Source organism: Myotis davidii, unplaced genomic scaffold (genome assembly GCF_000327345.1).
Source record: "Myotis davidii unplaced genomic scaffold, ASM32734v1 scaffold75, whole genome shotgun sequence".
Taxonomy (NCBI): Eukaryota; Metazoa; Chordata; class Mammalia; order Chiroptera; family Vespertilionidae; genus Myotis; species Myotis davidii.
Window position 1 is genome coordinate 1,576,722 of NW_006286977.1, and position 21,785 is coordinate 1,598,506.

The window sequence follows — 21,785 nt, forward strand, 5'->3', positions numbered from 1 at the left end:
CAGCTCTTTCTGTGTTCCGGAAAGCTCCTAAAACCAGTCGACTTTGGGTCATTTGTCTTTTGTGAACAGGAGCAGTGTTTTGATTCTAATTAGTAAACCGCAAACCCCATTGGCAGCCTCTCTTCTGGGGGGTCCCATGGCATAAAATTCACTAGGAAATTCTGGAAGGGAACAGAATACTCTAGGGCAGCAGTTCTCAACCTGTGGGTCGTGACCCCTTTGGGGGTCGAACGACCCTTTCACAGGGGTCGCCTAAGATCATCGGAAAACACATACATAATTACATATTGTTTTGTGATTAATCACTATGCTTTAATTATGTTCAATTTGTAACAATGAAATTGGGGGTCACCACAACATGAGGAACTGTATTAAAGGATCGCGGCACTAGGAAGGTTGAGAACCGCTGCTCTAGTGCCTATTTTGTGCCAGGTGCTTTTGGTCTATCACCTCGTTTAGTCCTTGCAACAGCAGCAAAAGGGTTTACCCCGTTACAGACGGGAGCTGAGCCTCAGAATGAGGGCTCCCCAAAGACACGCAGCTTACAGCTCATCTGAGGCAAAGCTGGGTTTGCACTGGGCACCACTGGGGTCCTGCCCAAACCGTCCCGCCCTCCTCCCACCCCTCCCTCTTCCTACCCCTCCCTCCTCCCACCCTTCCCGCACTTTTCTGGTATCAATCTCCATCCACTTAAACCAGAGGATGCGAAGGGCCTCTGTGAGGACCATCTAGTGAACCCTGTAGGCAAACCATCTTTCGCACAGTAGCATGAAAGTGGCCTTCGACAAGACTGAGGTGCATGGGGGCGGCTATTGACAAATGTGAATGGATTTGGCCTCCAGGCTCTCGTTTGTCCATCCCTTGTTTCAGCCAACCAGATCACTTGGTTCTCCTGGCCAAGTGTTGGTAGGAAGGGGTTTGGGTATGGTTTGGGCCCATAAGCCTCACGGGGATGTTGCTGAAGGGATTCTGGGAATGGGTTTCTTTAGTCTTAAAAACAAAAAGGACATTAGATGGAAACCTTTCTTCTCTGTATTCGGATGCAGCTTGTGAGGAGGTGATGGCTGGAGCCAGTGCAGCCCTCTTGTGCCTTGAGGAGATCAGCCTGAAGACTGGAGCTGACCTGTGGAAGGTAGAAGAACCCCGGTCTCCGCTGGTGCTGAAGGTCCCTGAGGCAGCAATCTGGCATTGCCCACCCCTCTGGACTCATGATGTGAAATTATGAAGATTTGTTTCAAAGCACCTCCAGCAGACATTTTTGTTTCTTTATAGCTAGAAGTCTCTCCTAACTGATACGCTGTCCAAAGTTCATTCTTTTCCTACTTCCCAACATGGTTTTCCTGGCCTGACTGGGTTTCTTTTATACGGTGTCAAGTAGAAAATACACCAATCTGCTTCGTGCCCGAGGAAAATGAGCTGCAGGCTGTGAGCTGGCCCCGCACGCACAAACCACAGGTGCTGACGTGTGCGGCCATGACGGCTTCCCAGTGGGATTTCATTTAGGCAACGTTTGCCTCACAAAGCCAGCTCTGAGGCATTTAAGTCTCAACCCCAGAGCAGGTGTGTTCCTGGTCACTGGGAGGCCCGGCCAGCTGCCTCCCAAACTCTGGGCGGCAGGCAGGTGGCCGGGAGCTCACTGGGAACAGGGTGCACACGGGTGTCTGTGGAAGAAGCCAGCAGCGAGGCTGGAGCGCGGTATCGCCTGCTGGGTGCTTCCACCACAGACTCGGACCAGGCGGTAAGGACAGGCAGCCCTAGGAGGTCAGGGATGCCTGCCTGGAGGAGGAGGCGGCCCACAAACCCCGGGGTGGGGGGTGTTGCTAGGAGGCAATGGTGATGGGGGTGCTTCGTGGCTAGTGCAAAGGCCACGTATGCCGATGAGACAGCCGATATTTCTCCTGGAAGTTAGGTTCTGATGCCAAGATGTGCATTCTGTTAGCACAGTTGCTGAAAACCTCTGTAAGCACCCACAAGTAAAAACAGCCAGAGCTGTCTTCACACCGGAGCCAGACCCACATTGCCCGACCTGGGCCCCGTGGGCCTCTGCTGGCTGGGGAGGTGAGGTGGGGCTGGCAGGACCCCTGCAGGCGGCCCCCTGGCGGATGCACACTGAGGGATGGATGCGACAATAAACCCAGGACTCCCACCGGCTGCCCCGGGGACATGCCAGCCCTTCCTCGTGTACAAAAGAACCACTTCCCACGTTTCATTAAGGGTTTTATGTCCCCTTTTTATTAAAATTGAAAACAAAATGCGTCAAAGAAAGGCTGAAAACAAGAAAGAGCCCCTCCCCGAAGCCGCAGGATGGCGGATTGCCTGACTAGCTGAGGCCCCCAGCAGGGACTGCACCCAGATCGGAGGGCGGGCGGGTGCAAACTGAATCCAGGCTTTGCACGCTGAAGGCTGCGTCCCCGACTGCCCCCATCTGGGCGACGAGCCCTGGGAAACGGCGCTGCAGGCCTCACCAGCCACCCAGGGCCTGCGGGCTCCACCCCCACCAACCTGCCTCCCTGCCGCAGTGGAGCAGCCTGTGGTGGGGCCTCTGCGTGCCCCCTCATGGCCTCCCAGGCGGGTGGATGTGCCTGCTTGGGGTGGCTTTGCCCTCCCCATGCTAAGGCCTGTGGAGTCCAGCTCACATTCAGCACATGTTCCCAGCGGTTGGGAAGCTGCCCCCACACCCAAGGCCACCCAGATGCCAGCGGCTTCGCTTGTCCCCCGTGTCTGACGCCAGAAACGCTTGGTGTCCTGCGTTTCTCCAGGCTGGTTCCCACCCACAGCCCAGCTCTGCTCCTCAGGCGTCCCCTCTCCATCACTCCTTGGACCGAGGAGGCACCCCCCTTTAAAGGGCCCTATCTGATGGTCCTCAGGCTGTGGGAGTTGTCTGTCAATCAACAAGCATTTAATTGACTCTGTGAAAGGCATTGTGGGGAGTGTGACTGATGTGACAGAAAACAGGGGACTGTGTTCATTTCCTGGGGCCTCCGTAACCAGTTCCCACAAGCTGAGTGGCTTAAAGCAACAGCCGGTTCTCTCATGTCCTCAAGGCCAAGTCCAAAACCAAGGGGTCAGCAGGGCCATGCTCCCTCCATAGGCTCCAGGGGAGGATCTTTCTGAGTCTTTTCCACCTGCTGGGGGCTTCTGGCTTTCCTTGGCTTGTGGCCACATCACTCCCATCTCGGCCTCCATTGTCACATAGCCTCCTCCTCCTCCTGTTTCCCTCTCCCCTGTGCGTCTCTCATAAGGACACTTGTCCCTGGATTTAGGGCCCACCTGGATAATCTAGGATGATCTCATCTCGGTAGCCTTAACTTAATCACATCTGCAAAGACCTTTTTCCAAATAAGGTCCCATTCACGGGCTCCAGAGATTAGGGCATGGACATACCTTTTGGGGGCCACCATTCGACCCCCTAAGAGCTGTAATTATCTTTCCTGCAAACAGAGGAGAGCAGAACGACCTGGACAGACTGGATGAGCGGTCAGACAGCTGTGATGAGACACATGCGAGCCAGACGCCACGCAGCCATCGGACGCCCTGCCTGTCCTCTTCAGAGGCGTTCACGCCACCAAAGATGAAGATCAGCTTCAAGGAGGCCCCAGGGACACGGGCACGGAAGGCATCGCCTGGGCCTGGACCAGCTCCTGGATGGGAGAGAGTTGCTGTAAAAGCAGCATCTCTCCCTCGGCGGCTGCATCGGCTGCCTCGCTGGCGCCTCCCTGGACTCTCCATTCTCATCTTCACGTGGGGGTCAGAGTGGCCACTGTCACTCCTGCTTGGAGTCCTCCAGTAGCTTCTCATTGTCTAGGACAAAATCGCAACCCCTTCCCCAGTCTCCAGGCCCTGCGCCATTGTTTCTCTGCCCAGCATCTTCCTTCCTGGTCCCGGGGACCCTCATCCCAGCTACACAGACGTGCCCAGGCCTCAGCTCCCGGCTCCTTCTCATCACAGGGTCTTTGCACGTGCCTCCCCCTCTGCCTAGAGTGCTTTTCTTCCAGATGCCCACATGCCATCTCCTTGCTGTTTAAGTCTCACAGTCTACATGATTGCCTCCAGGAAGCCTTCCCTGACTACCTGGTCCACGCCGTCCCCCTCACAGCCACTCTTCCCCACAGGCCTTCGTCCTGCTGGCTTCCAAGCCCGTAGTGAAATGTACACCTGCCCTGTGTGTTTGTGTCCCGTCTCCCGCAGCTCCCGCAGGCTCCATGGGAGCAGTGTGAGAGTGATGCCCTGGGGCAGGGCCGTGAGCACAGATGGACATGATGCTTAGCTGACCTCAGAGATCTCACAGGGCAGACCACCTCCCTGAAGCCAGCCCCCGGGGCACCATTGCTTTCATGGGCCAAGGAGGTCCACCATCTTGTGTACTTAAGAGAAGCCAATGGGTTGGATACTAGAGCCACAGAACCACCTGGCTAGTTTTTAGACTGTGACCCGAAGCACAGAATGGACATCCCAAGTTCATTCCAGGGGGTCAGGGCTAGGGGGGCGGGGGCGGGTTGAGTGCAGGGAAGCATTGTCTTACTAGTATATTTTTTATTTCTTTTTTAAAAATCACCAGATGTCCTAACTGGGCCTCTTTCCAGCCTCCCTCCCTCCCTATCTCCCTCCCTCCCTTCATGTATTCACCCATTTGCTTTCTCACTTGTTCATTCATTCATTCATTCATTCATTGTTAACATCAATAGATATCATGTGGGATGGTGTCAGGAGCCATACAGTGGACTGTTCAGGTGAGGAAGAGGAAGAGGCCCTGGCTGGGTGGCTCAGTTGGTTAGCACGTCATCCTCATACACCAAGGTTGTGGGTTTGATCGCCGGTCAGGGCACATACAAGATCAACCAATGAATGCATATATAAGTGGAACAACAAATCAATGTCTCTCTCTCTCTCTCTCTCTCTCTCTCTCTCTCTCTCAAAAAAAAAAAAAAAAAAAAAGAAAAAAGAAAGAAAGAAGAGAACTCCGTGTGCAGCCCTCAGGGGGATAAGCCAGGTCAGGCGAGGTCACATAGGGTCGCCCAGGGTGGGTCCGGGGTCAGCATCTGTTGCCATGCTCATACAGAACGGTGCTGTCTCCGTTACAAGGCTTTGGATAATTTTCATTTTCTTCTTTGTGTTTTTTGGGGAGCATTCTCTAAGTGTGTAATGTTTTATTTAAAAACTGCTTTTCGTTAAACCATGTGCATTTAGAAATAGTGTCAGAGGGAAGGATTCGCCAGTGGCCCCTTAACCCCCTTGTCCTGTCATCCCCGGAACATGCTCCCAGCAAGCATCCTCTCCACCACCCGGCCTCCCTCCGCTGGTGCTTCCAACGTCCATCCCAGGGCACCCCACCCCACTCCAACACTGGGCCCTGGGGGCCAGTGGGGATGCCCAGGGCTTCTGGTCCATCTCTGCACCCCATGCCTGGAGTCAGGTCCATCTCTGCACCCCAGGCCTGGAGTCAGGTCCATCTCTGCACCCCAGACCTGGAGTCTGGTCCATCTCTGCACCCCAGGCCTGGAGTCAGGTCCATCTCTGCACCCCAGGCCTGGAGCCTGGTCCATCTCTGCACCCCAGGCCTGGAGTCTGGTCCATCTCTGCACCCCAGGGCCTCGAGGTCCTGGCTATGGATGAGCCAAGGTCTTGGCGGCACTGCTGTGACTCAAGCGCTAGGGACGGTCCCTACATGCTGCTGTCTCCCCTGCTGCTTCTTGGGCAGTAACTCCCTTACTGGGGCAACAAGACCTGGAGGGTGACTTGGCTGACATGCACTAACCAGAGGTCAAAGGTCACTCCAAATTCCTTTGTGGGGGGCCCTGGAGCAGGTTCAGTCCTGTAAACTGCGAAGCTGCCCCACAGAGGCAGGTTGAGAAGTTTCTCTTCATCTGAGGGAAAGGCGGTGGCATGGGGGTGGGGCTGGAAGAAAGCTCGGATCTTCTGCGGGGCAGCTGGAAGGTCAGGTCCCTGCCTGGGGAGGGAGCAGGAGGGGGCTGGCTCCAGCGTTGATTAATGTATTAAGTACCGGGCGTTCTGGGCCAGGAAGAGACTAAACAAAATCTGGTTTTCCTCTGTGAGCCGACTGCCTCTGTTCCCTAAGAGACTCGCCTTCAGGTGCACTTCCCGAGGGCCCGCCCGTGGGCCCCTGGCCTGGCCCAGAGGGTCTGTCCTTTGACCCTGATCTGGGGTCACTGGGAAGGACAGGGTGGATGCTGCGTCCACCGTCCACCCCGCAGAGAGGAGGTGAGGCTGATGGGGGGCTGGGCAGTGAGAGGCGTCTCAGGACAAAACCCCAGGACATCTGCTTGAGAGCCACAGGAGAAAGGAAGGTTCCCCCAAAACAACCGAGAAACGGGGTGGCCGAGGGCTGCGTTCTGCCCGGAATGTGTAGCGTTTGAATCAGAAAAAACAATTACGATACAGACTTTATGGAAAAGTCCTATTTTTGTGTGTAAAACTATTTTTAAAGTACTTAACAGAAGATAAAGAACAATGATAGCTTTTTTACATTAATTTTTTCACTGTCAACACAACCCAAGAAAACATTAATGAGTTAGAGGAGAATGGGAAGGGCTTTGGGATTCCAGCGCGCAGAGCGCCAGTGCCCAGCCGTGGTGGTTCCTTCGCAGGAAGAAACCTGTGGTGCGATTCCTACGAGGCAGCAGAGGAGGAAAACCAGGGCATCACCTTGACAGCCGTCGAAAGGAATTCCACACATTCAGCATCCAGTCCTGTCTTTAAAGGAAACCTTTACAGTCAGAGAAGCGAGTGGAGATTTCATATAAGAAAGTGTTTCCGAATAGAACACTGAATGGGGAACAAACTCTGGCCCGCGTGGGCCAAGGCCTGGCCAGTAATTCAGAGGAAAAGTCCCCAAACACCTCTGGTCACTACAGGCAGAGGTGCCCCAGGCCCAGCGCCCTCCTGCAGGACAAAGATGAAGACCTGGGGGCTCAGTCTGCCCCAAGGCTGAGTCCTAGGGCCTCACCCCTCCCTGGATCCGCACCTCCTGCGATGACTGAGAGGCCCCAGAGCCCCAGGTGGACGGAGGCCACGCATCCCCAGCGGGCAGGGCACAGAGAGGCCTGACTGACCGACAGACACCCCTGCCTCCTGGGCCAGATGGGGGGGGGAGGTGGCAGCAGTGATGTCGCTCCAGAGGGGAAGCCCCAGCCTGTAGCCCAGGTGGCTGACGGGCAGTGCACTTGCCTGAGCAACCTGACCTGGAGCCTCCTCACCCAGAGAAGGGGGCACCTCCCCTCTTCTCCCGGGCAGCACAAGCAGAGGGCGTTTCTTTACTGGCCTCCCGTATGGTGCAGACAGAACTTGGACCAGGAGAAAGGGCCCAGGGGTCTGTGGGTGGCAGGCTGAGGGGACCCAGCAGCAACAGGTGGGCGCGGGGACCTGTGGGAGTGTAGGACCATGGCCCCGTCTGAGGGCTGTCCTTGCTGGACGCTGTAATTCCACAGCCAGGGAGAGAGGCAAGGCCCCACCGGCGACTTTCAGAGAGCACCCAGGCCTCCGTCTGTGGGCTGGAAAAAGAGCTGGAAAGGAGGTTGGTTCAGGTGAATAAAATCATTTTCAGAATTCTCTTTGGCCACCCTGCCACCCCTCCCCCAGCCCAGGTGAAAATTCACGGGGCATCCGCACTGTGTCTCCCACCCACTGGCACCTCCATGTCCCAGGTCTGGGACCCCAGGCCATGCAAGCACTGAAGAAATGCTTACCAACCCTGCAAAGCTGATTAGCGGTGACACCCAGGCACAGTTGCCATAGCTACACCCACCCACCACCTCAGCTGTGCAAGCCCTTGAGGCTTCTTCTCACTTAGCAGACACGGTGAGCATGGTGGGTGTCTGCCTGGCTTCCTCGCCCCTTCTTGTTGCAGATTCTACCCTCTGCCCCTCCCCCCAGGTTGCCAGGGAGGGAAGCCTGGCACAGTGGGAAGTGGCCTGGAGGATGAACTCCGCTGACAAAAGAAAAGTTGAGATGGAGCGAGACGGATTTCTGACAGCATTGTTCAAACGCCTGGATTCAGCCGTGCCTGAAGTCCACTCCTGGACTTCCAACCAGGTGAGCCCACGGATCTGACTTCTGCTTAAGCCAGTATGAGTTGTGCTCAACGGAAAGACTTGCAGCTGGTACACTAGGCCACAGGCAAATCGCCGCCCTCTTTGGAGTGCCTTGTGTGTGCCAAGCCCTCTCTGTCAGCCGAGACATAAACTCCACAATTTTGGTTTTTCCAGAGATAACAGCTCCCCCCTCCCCCCGACTTACTCCTGCCTGTAAGCTCATAAGTGAGCGTGTCAGTCCCATGGAGGCTGCAGGACACACAAGACTCCAGCCAGTGCCCGCCTCCCCCACCCCGCCCCCCAAGCCAGCTCCCAGTAGACAGTTCACCGGCCTGAAGCCAAATCATGGAGCACGGTTTTTCTAAAGGCTACATTTAGGCTGCATTCCTAACGCCTAAGTATTTCTACTCTGCAAATGCCTTCCTTTTGTATTTTTACCGGGAAATGCCTCCTCTTTTCTGACTAAAAGGTTGGCCCCATCCCACCCCCAGCATTTTTGGTGTTTGCCTTGGAAATGTCCCCGCTGTGTGGACCCCAGCGTCTGAGAAGAGCTGTCCCAATAGGGAGGCTCTTTTGGGAAGAGAATGGGCTGATTTTCGCGGCCAGCAGAGGGGGCCCCAGGCGTGCCTAATGCCCTTGGCTGGGCCCCACACAAATTTGCTCTTCCCTCTCTCAGCCCCTGGGGACGCCCTTAGTTAGCGGGGAGATTTGGGGAGACACTCCTGGTGAGGGTACCTTTTGACATTTGAACTCTGAAGTGTCTGCCTGAGCGAAAGCCTCCTTGCTTTGACTCAGTGGTTCGTCAGCTGCATGTTAAGACCTCACACTGCGGGCTGTCGAAAAGCAAAAAGTAAAAATGTCCAGAAATTCTGACTCTGCCGGCCAGGGGTGGGGCCTCCGCATCAGCCCCCATCTCCTCCCCGCACGCCTCCCCCGTTCTGATTCTACTGGCCGAGACCGCCTACCAGGCAAACTGGCGATGGAAGATGGTTGTTCATAGTTTTTACAAAGTGTTTTGTTTGGGGTTTGGGTTTGTTTACCTGCCCGGGCAAGAGTCTGCATCCCATTCTTAGCGGACAGATTTCAGCAGAGCGAGTAGGAGCAGAGCCTTCCGGGGGAGGCAGGAGGGATGGGGGCAGTGCCGTCCCCCTGACACGCGGGAACTGGCACAGCGGTCTTGGGCCTCTGCAGACGGCGCCCCATTTTCCTGACTCGCCTCTGTCTTCGGCAGACCCACCTGGGAGCCTGGGGGCAGGCGGTGGGCCAGGAAGCAGGGAGAGCGGTTAGAGGTGCTGCCTTTTCCAAACTCCCATGTGATGGCCGTCCAGACGGCTTGCAAAGGTGTTTCCGAATAATAATCTGCTCAACAAAAGCAGTTTATGCAAGGCGATAGAAACCCCAAATGAGTCACAGGTATTGGGGGGGTCCTCCCCCGGTCGGAATGAGTAATCCCTCTGAGAAGCTACACGCCATCTACAAGAAATCTGTCTCCAGGGTGAGGGTCCAAAATAAGGAAAAACTAGACAGGAAGGCTTGGCTAAGATGCCCGTCTGGGGCGGGCTCACAGGTAGGACTCCTCCCCCAGGTGTGCAGAAAGCTTCCTCCACTAGCCCTTTACCCAGAACCAGAGGACAGGGGCTCCGGGTGGCTGGCTTGGGGCAGGAGACAGGGGGGCCGCAGAGCCTGGCGGTGCCGGCGGTGCCAGGGGCGGCCAGCAGCACTCCCGCACCCCAGGCCCGGGGAACGGGTATTTGCCCTGGCAGGTGGGGTCCCGCCTCACAGCTGGGAGTGTGGACGCGGCTCTCTGCTCCATGTAGGATCCCCAGTCAGTGACAGCTCAGCTCAGCTCAGCTCAGCCTCCGTCCTGGTGGCAGAGGCGAGCGTAGTGGGTAGCTGTCCCACAGCCCTGCTCACCGCCCTCGTCGCCTGCCCCTTTCCTGAGAGCACTTTCCTCTCTCTTCTTCCTCAGCAGAGCTTTTGTCTCCCAGCATCACCTCCGGGCTCCGCAGCCCAGAGAGTCCCAACCCGCAGACACACCGCTAGCCACTGGGCCTCCTCTCCGCCAGGGCAAAGCGGCCGGATAGATGGGAGTTAGACCTGCGGTGTCTGGGAAGCGGTCACTCAGAGACGTCGAAACCCCAGTTTTTTACAAGTGCTGCTTTCTTTACTCAAGCGCAGGGGGTCCTACTCAGTTCAGAGGTCCTTTTTCTAGTGCCACAAGCAGAGGGAAGCCTGTTCCTAAAACTACTGATGCGCAGAAGGAAGGTGAACAATGAGAGAAAAACCAGCCTGGAGCGCACCGGCTCCAACCGCAGGAGGTGGCCAGGGCTTCACATAAAATGACCGCTCCCGAGCCCTGTGTCCGGGGCCTGGGGTGGGACGCTGCTCCGTGAGCTCCCGTCGCCGTGAAGAAATAAAGATGGAAGCGACAGTGCATTTAAATCAATCGCAGATGAAGCCCGGCTCCCCCTGAGTCTCCAAGTTGTAAAAATTGGTTCCAATATAATTCCGCCCACATCAAAAGCCAGGCTCGCAGGAGGCTTGCAGGCAAGCTACAGTTACGTTTTTAAAGATTGGCTCATAATTATAGGCTTAATTAATTACACGAGGCATTTGTCCTTAAAAAGGTGTGTAAACTGTGTCCGGTTTGCACCAGGTGGCGGCCTGTGGGAAGGAAGGAGCCCATGTTCTGAGACCTGTGAACGCGGGTCTGTTCGTCAGGAAGTCCGTCTCTGCTTTTTATAAGAAATTAAGAAGCACAGGCTCTAGGGGCAGAAAGCTAGGCCAGGGCAGAGAGTGGACTCGAAAGTACAAGCTTCCACCTTAACTTTCTCCCAGGTACAAACTGACATGCAAATCGTGGTGTGATCGTTCCAGAACTTCTCGGACACATACCTGCAACAGGTAGATCTGTTTTTCTTGCGATGTTATGACATTCTGCCTGCGACTTGCTCTCTCTACCGAGCACACATCCTGGCCGGCAGCACCCTGTCCCCGCGGCTGCGTGGCACTCCGTACGAAGCGGCTTCAGTTTCAAGAGGGTATAGCTCTGTTTTAAACCTTGCAGGTGTCAGGTCTCAGAAATGGGCGCACACACTCAACAACTCGGGGCAGGGCGAGTGAAGGCAGCCTCGGGCTGGGGTCCCCAGGGGCTCGGTGCCTGCTCTCTGCTTCTCTCGTTTTGTTGTGATGCAAACACGCTCCAGACGATACCTGTACCCGGGCCACGGACAAGGGGAATGTCAGCCCGAGGGGGCCGGGTTTTACTTCTCTGGGTCCTGAACCGAGATAACTTTTTTTAAAACTTCAGAAGCAAGATTCTTCCGTGATGTTACCGACGGCTCTCCACAGGGAGCCAGGCGCCTGCCCATCCCCGGCTGCTGTGACCATTCCCAGCCTCCCGTTCCCAGTCTCCTGGGGAAGGTGCCTGCATGTCCCTTTGCAGGCTGGTCAGGGTCTCCTTGCCGCATCCTGGCAAAGGACAAGAGGCTGTCCCTGGAAGTGATGGAGTCGGGGTGGCCCACTCGGCCAGGTTTAAAGCAGAAAGTCCCGTATCCCGGGGACCCCCTTCGTCCAGGAGAACCAGGACGGTCGGTCCCCCAGTGCAGAGCTGTCAGCGCCTTCCTGGGAGCTCAGTCAATGCCAAAATTAGGGAGTTAGTGGACGGCTGGAGAGCCCTCCCCAGAAGGCAGACGTCGGGGATGGTGGCGCTGGTGAGGGCTGGTAGCTGCCTTCCTGCAGGGCAGCTGGAACACGCTGCTGCTCAGGACAGAACGGCTGTGTGTGTGACTGGCACTTAGCAGGAGACGAAAGAAAGGGCACGCACGCCGAGGCACTGGTGCCGAGCCTGACACTTCGGCTGGGCCTCAGGGCCCCCTTCCCTGTAATTTGCCTTCAAGGTCGGCCCCTCTGACCTTAACTTCTATGCATCATGTGGACTCTAAGATCTCCGACCCCGACTTTGAGATCTGGCTCAATCCCAGCGGAATCCACCCAGAACCTGGGCAGAGGCCCGGCTGCCGGCAGGCTCAGACTCGACCAGGCTTTGCCTTTCCCCAAGGCACGCGAGAGATGAGGCGGTGTGACATCCGGCACCCTGCACGTGGCCCGGCCCCAGCCCGGCAGGGAGGTTGGGAGGCTTTGCAGCACACAGGGAGGCTGATCGGAGGCCCAGGGCTCCCCATCACTCCCATGTGGCCTGGGCCCCAGTCCTGCGGGAGGCCCCGCGCCCTCCACCTGCTATTGCGGCAAGCACCCAAATCGCAGACATCTGCCCACACTGGAGGATCCGCTTCTGTTTAGTTACCCCTCCCCCTTAACAACTGATACACTTTCACGAGATAATGCCGTGTAAGGAGGGTCTTGTATTTTCCTGTCTATCATCAGGAGATAAAAATCCGTAGCCTCCTCTGGATCAAAACATGCAAAACACTTGCCATTCTTATTGTTCACATTTTAGAAAATAGCCGATGACCCAGCACAAAAAATTAAGAGATCACCTCCTACCATCTAGATTTATTGATGCTCCTAAAAAACAAACAAACCAAAACCCCAACAAACAAACAAAACGGAAACCAGTGGGGCTGGCTCCAGCAACCCGCCAGGGAGGAGGGGCAGGGCCTCCGGAATGGGATGTGGATCCGCCAGTCGCCACACTCCGCACCACTCCCTATTGCCCCGCGTGGCCTCTGTATGCCCTGCAGTGTCGGTGAGCAGACTGAATCTCCTGACACACTCCTCTGTGCTTGGGGCAAAGCAGCTATGCTGTCTGACCTAATCTATGTGTACCTGGAACTGCTAAGTGCCTAGCCAATATCACCCCTCCCTCCTTCCCTCCCTCTCTTTTTCCTTCCCTCCTCCTAAGAGAACTCTGCTTTTATTCTGAGTGGTACTGTGCTAAATGACTTTATTCCTAGACTAAGCCCAGTGCATGAAATTCATGCATGGGTGGGGTCCCAAGGCCTGGCCGGTGATCAGGGCCTATTGAGGCCATCTCGCCCAGTCCCAATTGGGGCCGGGCCAGCCAGAGCCTGCCTGCTGCTGGCTGGGCCTGCCAGATGGGGGGAGGAGGGACAGAGGGAGAGATTGTGGGAGGTTGGCTGGCCATGGGAGGTTGGCTGTGAGAGTGCACTGACCACCAGGGGACAGCTCCTACATTGAATGTCCGCCCCCTGGTGTTCAGTGCGCATCATAGCAACTGGTTGACTTGTCATTCCCATCATTCCGGTCGTCCAGTCACTTAGGCTGTTATATATATAGATTCCTTGCAGGTAGAAGTGACCTGAGAGGTGAGGAGAAGGAAGTCATTGCATGGGCTGCTTGGTAAGCTCCTTAAAGGCAGGCTGACTCAGCTGAGAAGTGGGCCCTTTTTCTCAGGGCAACACCCTTGCTCCTTTCTTCTGCCGGAGTAAGTCATGATGGCCGGAGCTGCAGCAGCCATCTTGGACCGTGAGGAGGCCTAACAGTGTATGTAGTCTCATGCTAGGAATGAAAAGCTGAAACACAGAAGGCGCCTGGACTCCCACGGAAGGGGCGCCAGTGCCGGTCTGCCCGTTCCCCTCCAGGTGTCTTTCACATGAGAAGGAAAGGGGCTCACCTTGGGTAAGTCACTTACTTGAGTTCTCTGTTATAGGCAACCACATGTAATTCTGACAACATACTTCTCGCCTTCATTTCCCTTCCGCAGGGATGTATGTTGCAGCTCACTCCAGGTGCTTATATGGTTCCCCGCCTTGCAGTTTGCATCTAGCATCAAAGTCAATGCCTGTGCCCAGGAGCTGGTGAATCCTGGTTCCTACAGTCCCCACTGCATCTTAACACGGTCGTTTCATCAGACAGTCGCTAAGAGGTGTTCTAAAAAGGCTGAAATGGAAATGTACTTTATTTCAAGAGCTCTGGATTGCTTCCTTAGAGTCCTGGGACCTCCAGGATGGAGCACTATGGCCCGTGCTCTGCACCAGCAACCAGACCACCCACTCTGAGCCTCCGAGCACCCTGGCCTCCTCTCAGGACCCTGGAGCTTGGATTTTGTCCTTAGACTGAAGCAACCCAAATATTTACTTAGGGTTAAGTTTTTCATTTGGGGCCCATGGCATATTTTTCTGTAAGGTCTTGGAAAATTTTGCTCTGGATTCAAGAAAATTTTCTTTAGTCTCTAGAGTAGCAGGGCCATCCCACGGAACCGTCTGGAGCACGGAGCTGCCCTGCACGCTCTGCCCACTAGGCAGCCACTGGCCACACGTGGTCGTTGAGCTCTCGAAAAGTGGCCAGTGCAACTGAGGAATGGAAATTCAAATAATATTTCATTTTACTTCGTTTAAATGAAAACAGCCACGTGTATCTTGTGACCACCATATTGGGTTGGTTGGCTCTGGCTTCTCTCCTGGAGATGGTTGGGATGCCCCTTGGGGTTTTAGAGGGGTGAGCCTCCTGCCTCAAATCCCAACACCTCCGCTTCTCCTAGACCTCAATTTGGCCTTGTTCCCTGGGCAAATCTGGGGTCCCACCTCGCTCCCTAGAAGTGCCTGCTTCTCCTGTGAGCCGCAGTCCCCTCCACACACAGCCTGCAGAGCTGTCCTGAGGGAGGTATTAAAGGATGTGCCATATGCAAATAGCGTCTGGCAAGTAATAGTTGCTCAATGAACAGAATAAAAGGTGATAGTTGCTCCCTCCCTGCCCTGATTTCCGGTTATTTGAATTCGGCCTTATCTCTCCTCCCACAGATCAGCCCTGGAGGGCAGAGTTCTGATCCTACCTTGAACCTGGCCCAGCGCTCAGAGCCATGGGGAGATCAAGGGACAGTTGTGGAATGGAATCGGCCATGGGTCCTGGTGGGACATGTCCTGGGGGTTGGTCAGGAGTACCTCCCACCTGGGTCTCAGCCCAGGAATGCTATCTCTACCAGATGGTTTGTCCTTTTTCATGTGCCTTTGAAGTTAATCCCCTGACTTTGAGAGCCAAAGGCCCAACCTTTTGGGGTTGTGCCATTGCCCAGGAGCCATGTTTTTTCTGACACAGGCACTTGGATCTTGACCGGTAAACTGAAGACAATCAAGGGTTTGGTATGGATTCCATAGGAGTGAAGTTTCACAAAATAATTCTTGGGTACATGTGCTTGGTGCCTGCTAAGTGCTTCCTATGAAGCATATCATGTCATTTTCAAATGCCCTATCATTGTGCCCATTTCACAGGGGAGAGACTGAGGCTCACAGGGGTTAGGTAACTCCCCAAGGTCACCCAGCGGGAGAGTCACCGCAGCAGGACTCGGATCCAGACTCCACAAGCCCCACTCAGCCACCAGGGGACCCTCTGCCTGCCCAGGCTCACAGGGCAGGCTCCCTCCAAGTCTTCCCACCCCTGAATCGCGAAGAGGAAGGTCACGTGATCATTGCTTGGCTTGTTCCCCAGGTATAAATATTTTCACATAGGTCTCATGCTGGGAGTAGGATTCCAGATGAAATATAGACGCACAACGAAACTTGACTTTCCGATAAACAGTGAGTCACTTTCCCGAGTGTAACCGTGTCCCGTGCAATATTTGGGACACACTTATACTAAAACAACTACTTGCTGCTTATCTGACACTCACAGCACCTGGGCACCCTGCACTTGACCCACTCTGTCTGGTGGCCCAGCAAGGCCACGGGGCGTATCCCCCTGCCCTCCCCCGCCCAGGCGGTGGGTCTTCTGGTCTCCTGTGTCCGGCTGTTGCACGTTAGGCAGGTCGCTCTCCATGCACATCTGCGTCAGAACCGAAGGAAAAGGAAGTGAGGTCTCCCAGGGAACTACAAAGCCCTGGGTATGAATTCACCGCACAGTCGCCTGCTCTGCCAGCTCTCACCTGTGCTTTGCTGCCATGGTTTGCCAACGGGGATGGCAGGGCGGGGCCCAGCGCCTCTCATTTGCTGCCAAGATTTGGGGCTCCCAGTTGCTCTTGTCAATCTTGGGTTTAACCATTTAGCAGTTGTAAAGAACTCATTAAAAATGCCGAAATTTATTGGAAACACCTCCCGCCCACTGGGAGGTAGGCCAGCCCGGAGCCCTGTACCCACCTCTTCTGTGTGAGCCATAATGAAACTGCTGACTGTAATTTTACAGGATGGGCTGGGAAAGGGTGTGTGTGTGGGTCAGCAGTAGGCATCGCCTTTCTACAGGCCTGGCCCCTGGCGTTGCAGGGTCTCCCCACCCCACCCCCAGCTCTCCTCCTGCTCCCCCCCTGCTCAGACCCCTGCTCAGAAATAGCTTGGGGGCTATTTCTTTAGTCTGGCTCCCAGGTGTGAGATGAGAAGCACAGCAACCAGAGGGCGCCGTTGACACCTAGATCGGACCAGGTCACTCGCTGGAAACCCTGAATGGCTCCTTTCGGCTCAGGGTGACAGCCAAGGTCAGCGCAATGATTTCTAAAGCCCCCAGAGCACAAGCTCTCAACTCCCATGGAGCAGGAGGCTGGGGCGGCCGCAGCCCATGGCTCTGGTGGCCGGGAACCCTGTCCAAGCTGCTGCAGGGTAACTGCGCCTTCCGAAAATTAGAACCTCAATCTCATTTGGAACAGATAGAAGAAAGGTCAGTCCCGTGGGGAACTGCTTCAAACCAACCTAGGAAAATGTCGTATTTCACAGCTGTCACTTTAAAAACATCTTAGAATTATTTTTTTGTTATTATTGAATGTTTTAGGGGGGGAGAGGGAGAAAGAGAAAACTATGAATGTGAGAGAGATGATCACAGGTCAGTTGCCTCCCAACCAGGGATTGAGCCCGAATCCTAATTTTGTGCCCTGACAGGGAACCATGCCCTCGGCCTTCTGTGCTCAGGGCAGCGCTTCCACCGGCCGCGCCGGCCAGGCCTGGAATTCTTTAAATGTAATCTCACCTGTTGTTGTTTTCTTCCTTTTTTGAATATTATTTTTTAATTGATTTTTTAAGATTTCATTCCTTACTCATTGGAGGTTTTTTTAAAAGATGGTGACAATGAAGAATTTGAAGACATCTCCAGCAAAATTCTCGCTCAGGGATCGTGTGTTGTCATGCCAGTCATAAACTCTGACATAAACCAGGTACATTTATGGATGTAAGTTCACAGTTTTCCTTTAAAAGGTGACAGGGCCGAAACCGGTTTGGCTCAGTGGATAGAGCGTCGGCCTGCGGACTGAGGGGTCCTGGGTTCGATTCCGGTCAAGGGCATGTACCTTGGTTGCGAGCATATCCCCAGTGGGAGATGTGCAGGAGGCAGCTGATCGATGTTTCTCTCTCATCGATGTTTCTAACTCTCTATCTCTCTCCCTTCCTCTCTGTAAAAAATCAATAAAATATATTAAATAAATAAATAAATAAATAAAAGGTGACAGGGTTTGAGTGGAAAGTGTTAAACATACCTCAGTATTAAATACACCCACAATCCTCTGTGTTTGGTCCTCCTTATCATAATTACAGGTGTGGTGAGTGCCTGCCTTCACCCAGCGCCATGCGGCCATCCCCATGCCTGTCCGCTTGACCCCCTGCACTGTCTACATGCCATCGGTCCTGTATGCTCGGCGCCTGCAAGGGGAGGGGCTCCCTAGAGAACAGAGGCCAGCGAGGCCCCCGGCATCCATCCGTCCCTGCAGGGCTGAGCCAGGGAAGTGCTCAGACCCGGGAACCAGGGCCTGCTGCAGGGGGTGGGAAGGGAGACATTCGGGCTCTCTTCGGAGCATGCAGCAAACAGCAGCTCATCTTTGGTCTCTAACGACCCGGAGACCTGCGGGAGGCCAACGCACAGGGCGCGCTGAGCCCTGTGCTCAGACTGTGGGCGCTGTGAGCTGGGCGCACACGTTCAGCACACACTTCACTGGTCTCAGCACCCGGCATGCTGCCGGCGGCCAACGGGACAGAGCCTGCCCCCTGGGACTCACACACAATGACTCCCTGGCAGGCCTGTTGGTGCTGTGGATGCCCGAACCCGCTTCGTCCTCTCATGGGCCCTCTGAAATGGGCAGGAATGATCGGAGAGGCCAGGAGGCCCCCCGAGGCAGGCGGAGGGTCCTGGGGTTTGGAGCACGTGCTAAGCTGCTGTCTCTCAGGGGTGGGGGTGGAGGTGGCACGGGGCGTGAGAACGGTGTCTGGAGTCGGGTATCGTCGGAAAGGCCCAGGTGCGCTGAGCTGGGGGTCCTGGGCCGGGAGCTGCGTGCTGGGGCAGGACCACGCCATGCTCCCACGTCAGCAGTTTCACCCCTGCACTTCCCTTTCATCCCAGGGAACCTGGCATTATTCCTGCGAGATAAAGATCAGCCACGCAACCCACTCCAGATCCCAGCTGGCGGGGCCAGGCCTGCGCTTGGCCCCAGGCAGTGGGCGTGGAGCCGGGCACAGCGGACACAGCCGGGAAGCTCCAGGCCGATGTTTTGCAAGCATATCTTTCTGGGAACAGAGTCCAAGGTCCCAGAGGATCGCTGGCGAGCTCGCTGCCTTGTTTCCGTGCGAGGCACCGGCGGGTGGGCGGGTTGTGGTTTCATTGCTCCAGTGTTTGTGTTGGAAGCGTGAACTGCTCACAGGTGTTTCAGGTAGAACCAAATCCCCTTCCTCTTTCTTGAGGGCGACTTCCAACAACTCCCACAGCGCCGTTAACCGTCGAATTTCAGAGAGACTCGCAACCCTGTTCTCCTCTACCCCCTCCTCTCCTCCACCCCGGGACTCCAGTTAGCTCTGCAGGCACCCACACAGAATTAGAAGATTCACGTTTAATTCCTTTTAACTTTAAAATAAATGCACTCATTCTCTGAAGACTCCGGTTTCTGGAAAGTCTGTCCTTGGGCCACCGTCAGGAACGTGGGCGCCGATGAGTGGCTGGGACTCGGTGAGTGTCTGTGGGGTGGGAAGCTACAAGCAAGCTAAGTGCTCGACAATGTGGGGGCTGGCATGATGGCCAAACCCCAGGAAGGAACCGGCCCGGTGCAACCACAGCAGCGACTGTGTCCCAGGACAAAAGGGCATGGGAAATCCTCCTGGTTGGAAAGGAGATGATTGAAACCTGCCTTCGAAGCTGTGAGTAATGAGAGGGGTTTGTATAGTTCCATCTCAGATGTGGAGAGAGAATGGAAAGAACTGTGCTGAAATAGTAACGGGCATTATCCCCGGATAGCGGAATTTTCTTTCCTTTGTTATATCTTTATTTTCCAAAGTTCCACTTCAATAACCTTGAACTTCAGATAATAATCAGGAACAAAAATGTTATTTTAAAAGAATGAGTGTCTCTTTGAGTGGCCTGAATCTGAGCGACTTTCTGTTCTTGTTTATTGCTCTTTGGCCTCCAGCATAGGCTACTCCTCTTATAAAGGACTAGAGACCTGGTGCACAAATTTGTGCACAGGTGGGGTCTGGCCTGCTCACCCATGGGGGCTCATCGGGGGTGGGGCCGGCCAGGGGGTGGGGCTGTGGGTAGTTGGCTAGCTGGCCCCACCCCTCATCGGGGTGAGGGGGGGCAATTGGGACCCCCCTCATCGGGTCAGTTGGCCGGCCGCAGTGTGTGTCATAGCTACTGGTCGTTCCAGCGTTCTGGTTGCTTGGCATATATATATAATATATATATATCTCATTTTGTTTTCTGGGGAAAGAGCAGAATGTATATTCCATATGCAGGGGGTGGGGGCAGTGACATTAAATCAACGCAGAGGGAAGGGATTCACAGCTGAAGGTGGAGCACAGATGGGTTTGGAAGCATCGGCAGGTTCATAATCCTGAGCCCCTAAGAGACACTGAAGGTAAAGCACATGAAAACAAACTGCCAACTACAAGAAAAGGTGAATCTACTCAGATCTTCAGAAGCACGGAAACCAGACTTTATCTGTTTCTTGCTAAAGTTGCTCCCTTTTCCCTCCTCCCCCTCCTGCTGTGGGAACCAGAACAGCGTTTGGGGTTCCTGGGTTTTACCAGCACGTCCCCAAACCCTGTTTTCGGATTTGCATTGTTTCAGCCCAGTGGTCTGGGTGCTTGGCTGTGACCTGCCCTCACGGAAGGAGGGCCCCACCGCCACGCCCCTTCCGCAAGATGGCGCTCCTTCATGCAGACCTCACAGCAAGGCTGGGGAAAAGGGGCCAGATTTCTTATTGTGCCCACTTCACAGAACAGGAAGCTGAGGCTGTGGGGAACAGAGGAATTGGCGAAAGCTCCCCCAGCCAGGAAGAGGGGAAGGCAAGTTCAGTGTCCGTCCCTTCTCCCAAACCTTTATGGAATCGTGCCGATGAGCGTGAGCCCTTGGATGAACGAGAGACCAGGTCGGCCTTTACCTGGACAACAGGTAAACCCCTGCTGTTAAGAAGCAACCGCTAGATCTAGCTTGGCCTACGGGTAGCAAACAGATCGCAGTGACGGACTGCACGTGCCCACTGCCGGGATGGGTTTGCAAGGAGACCAGCCTCCGTAAGCAAGGGCCGCGTCAGCACCCCACAGTGCCAGCCGGCCAGAAGGGCTGGTGGGGTCGGCCCAGCAGAAAGCTGTCAATCAAGTGCAGCCCAGGCACCAACATTTTTGTTGGTCATTTTCATTTTTATTTTTTTCTGAAACTAATCAGTTCAGCATGAGTCACTTCCTAGAAGCTGAGAAGTGAAGATGCCCCCAGTAATGGGCACAATTCAAAGTGGACACCCCGCTTCCAGAAGATTCCCAGGAAACGAATCATTACCCAACCAGCCCCCGGCGCTAGGGTTGGGGAGAGGGGAGGGAGAAGAGGACTGAATTCAGAGGTTGTGGCAGGGTTGCCAATGAAACACAACCCATACTATGTATAGTACATACTTAGACTGAAACAGTATTTGTTGCTTTTCTGAAATTCTGATTTACTGAGCATCTGTCCTATGTTTTACCCGGCAACCCTGCCTTCATACCATCTTCCCTCCCTAGCAAAGGAACACACACCTAGAAAGCTCTACAAGACAGAAGAGGGCTCCCGGACGATCTGACCCCCTGGCTGCCTCAATTAAAACCCTTCACCCGCGCCCTGCTGTCCTTCACAAAGTCTGAGTGTGTGAAACTGATGCCCCTGAGGACTTGCTAAAAGGTGGGCGGTTAAGTCCCTATGCTAGTTTCCTCTCAGCAGGGCTGGGTAGGCCCGAGAATTTGCATTTATAACAAGTTCCCAGAGGACCATGATGCTGGTCCCAGGGCCACACCTTGCAATCCTCCAACATCCTCCATGTCTGTGCCCACAGGGTCCTTCGGGGTGCAGCTCCTGGCAACCCCTGCAGCTAATCCCGCACAGCTCTCCCTCCCTCACTAGTCCACTGGCCGCCCTGTAGGCCCTCAAGAGAACTCTCCCCAAGTCCCCACAGGGCCTCTGCATGTACTGTCCCCTGTCACGAACTTTGCCCCGAGGGAGGGAGTCTGATTCCTGCCATAGTTTACAAGTGTAGGAACAGATGTGGGGGACCTAGGTCACTTGCCCAAAGTCAAACGGCTGATAAGAGGCTGAGTCAGGGGCAGGGTTTCACCTTCCCGTCTCCAAAGTCGGCCGTTTGCCGCACTGCTGCCGCCCGGCCAGTGCTGACTTCTGTTCCAAGCCGCTCTTGCATGTTGAGTTTTGTGAGATTGCGACTGGTTAGCTATTCATTTGCCCTCAAACCAAGCCCGGAGACTCGGTACATTGGGTTTTGGGAAACGAGTTCAAGACCGACCCTGACACCCTTCAAGACCCAACAGACTCATCTCAGCATTTGTCTGAACTCAAAAGTGTGTCTCCCCACCCCCACCCTCCCACCCCCACACACACACA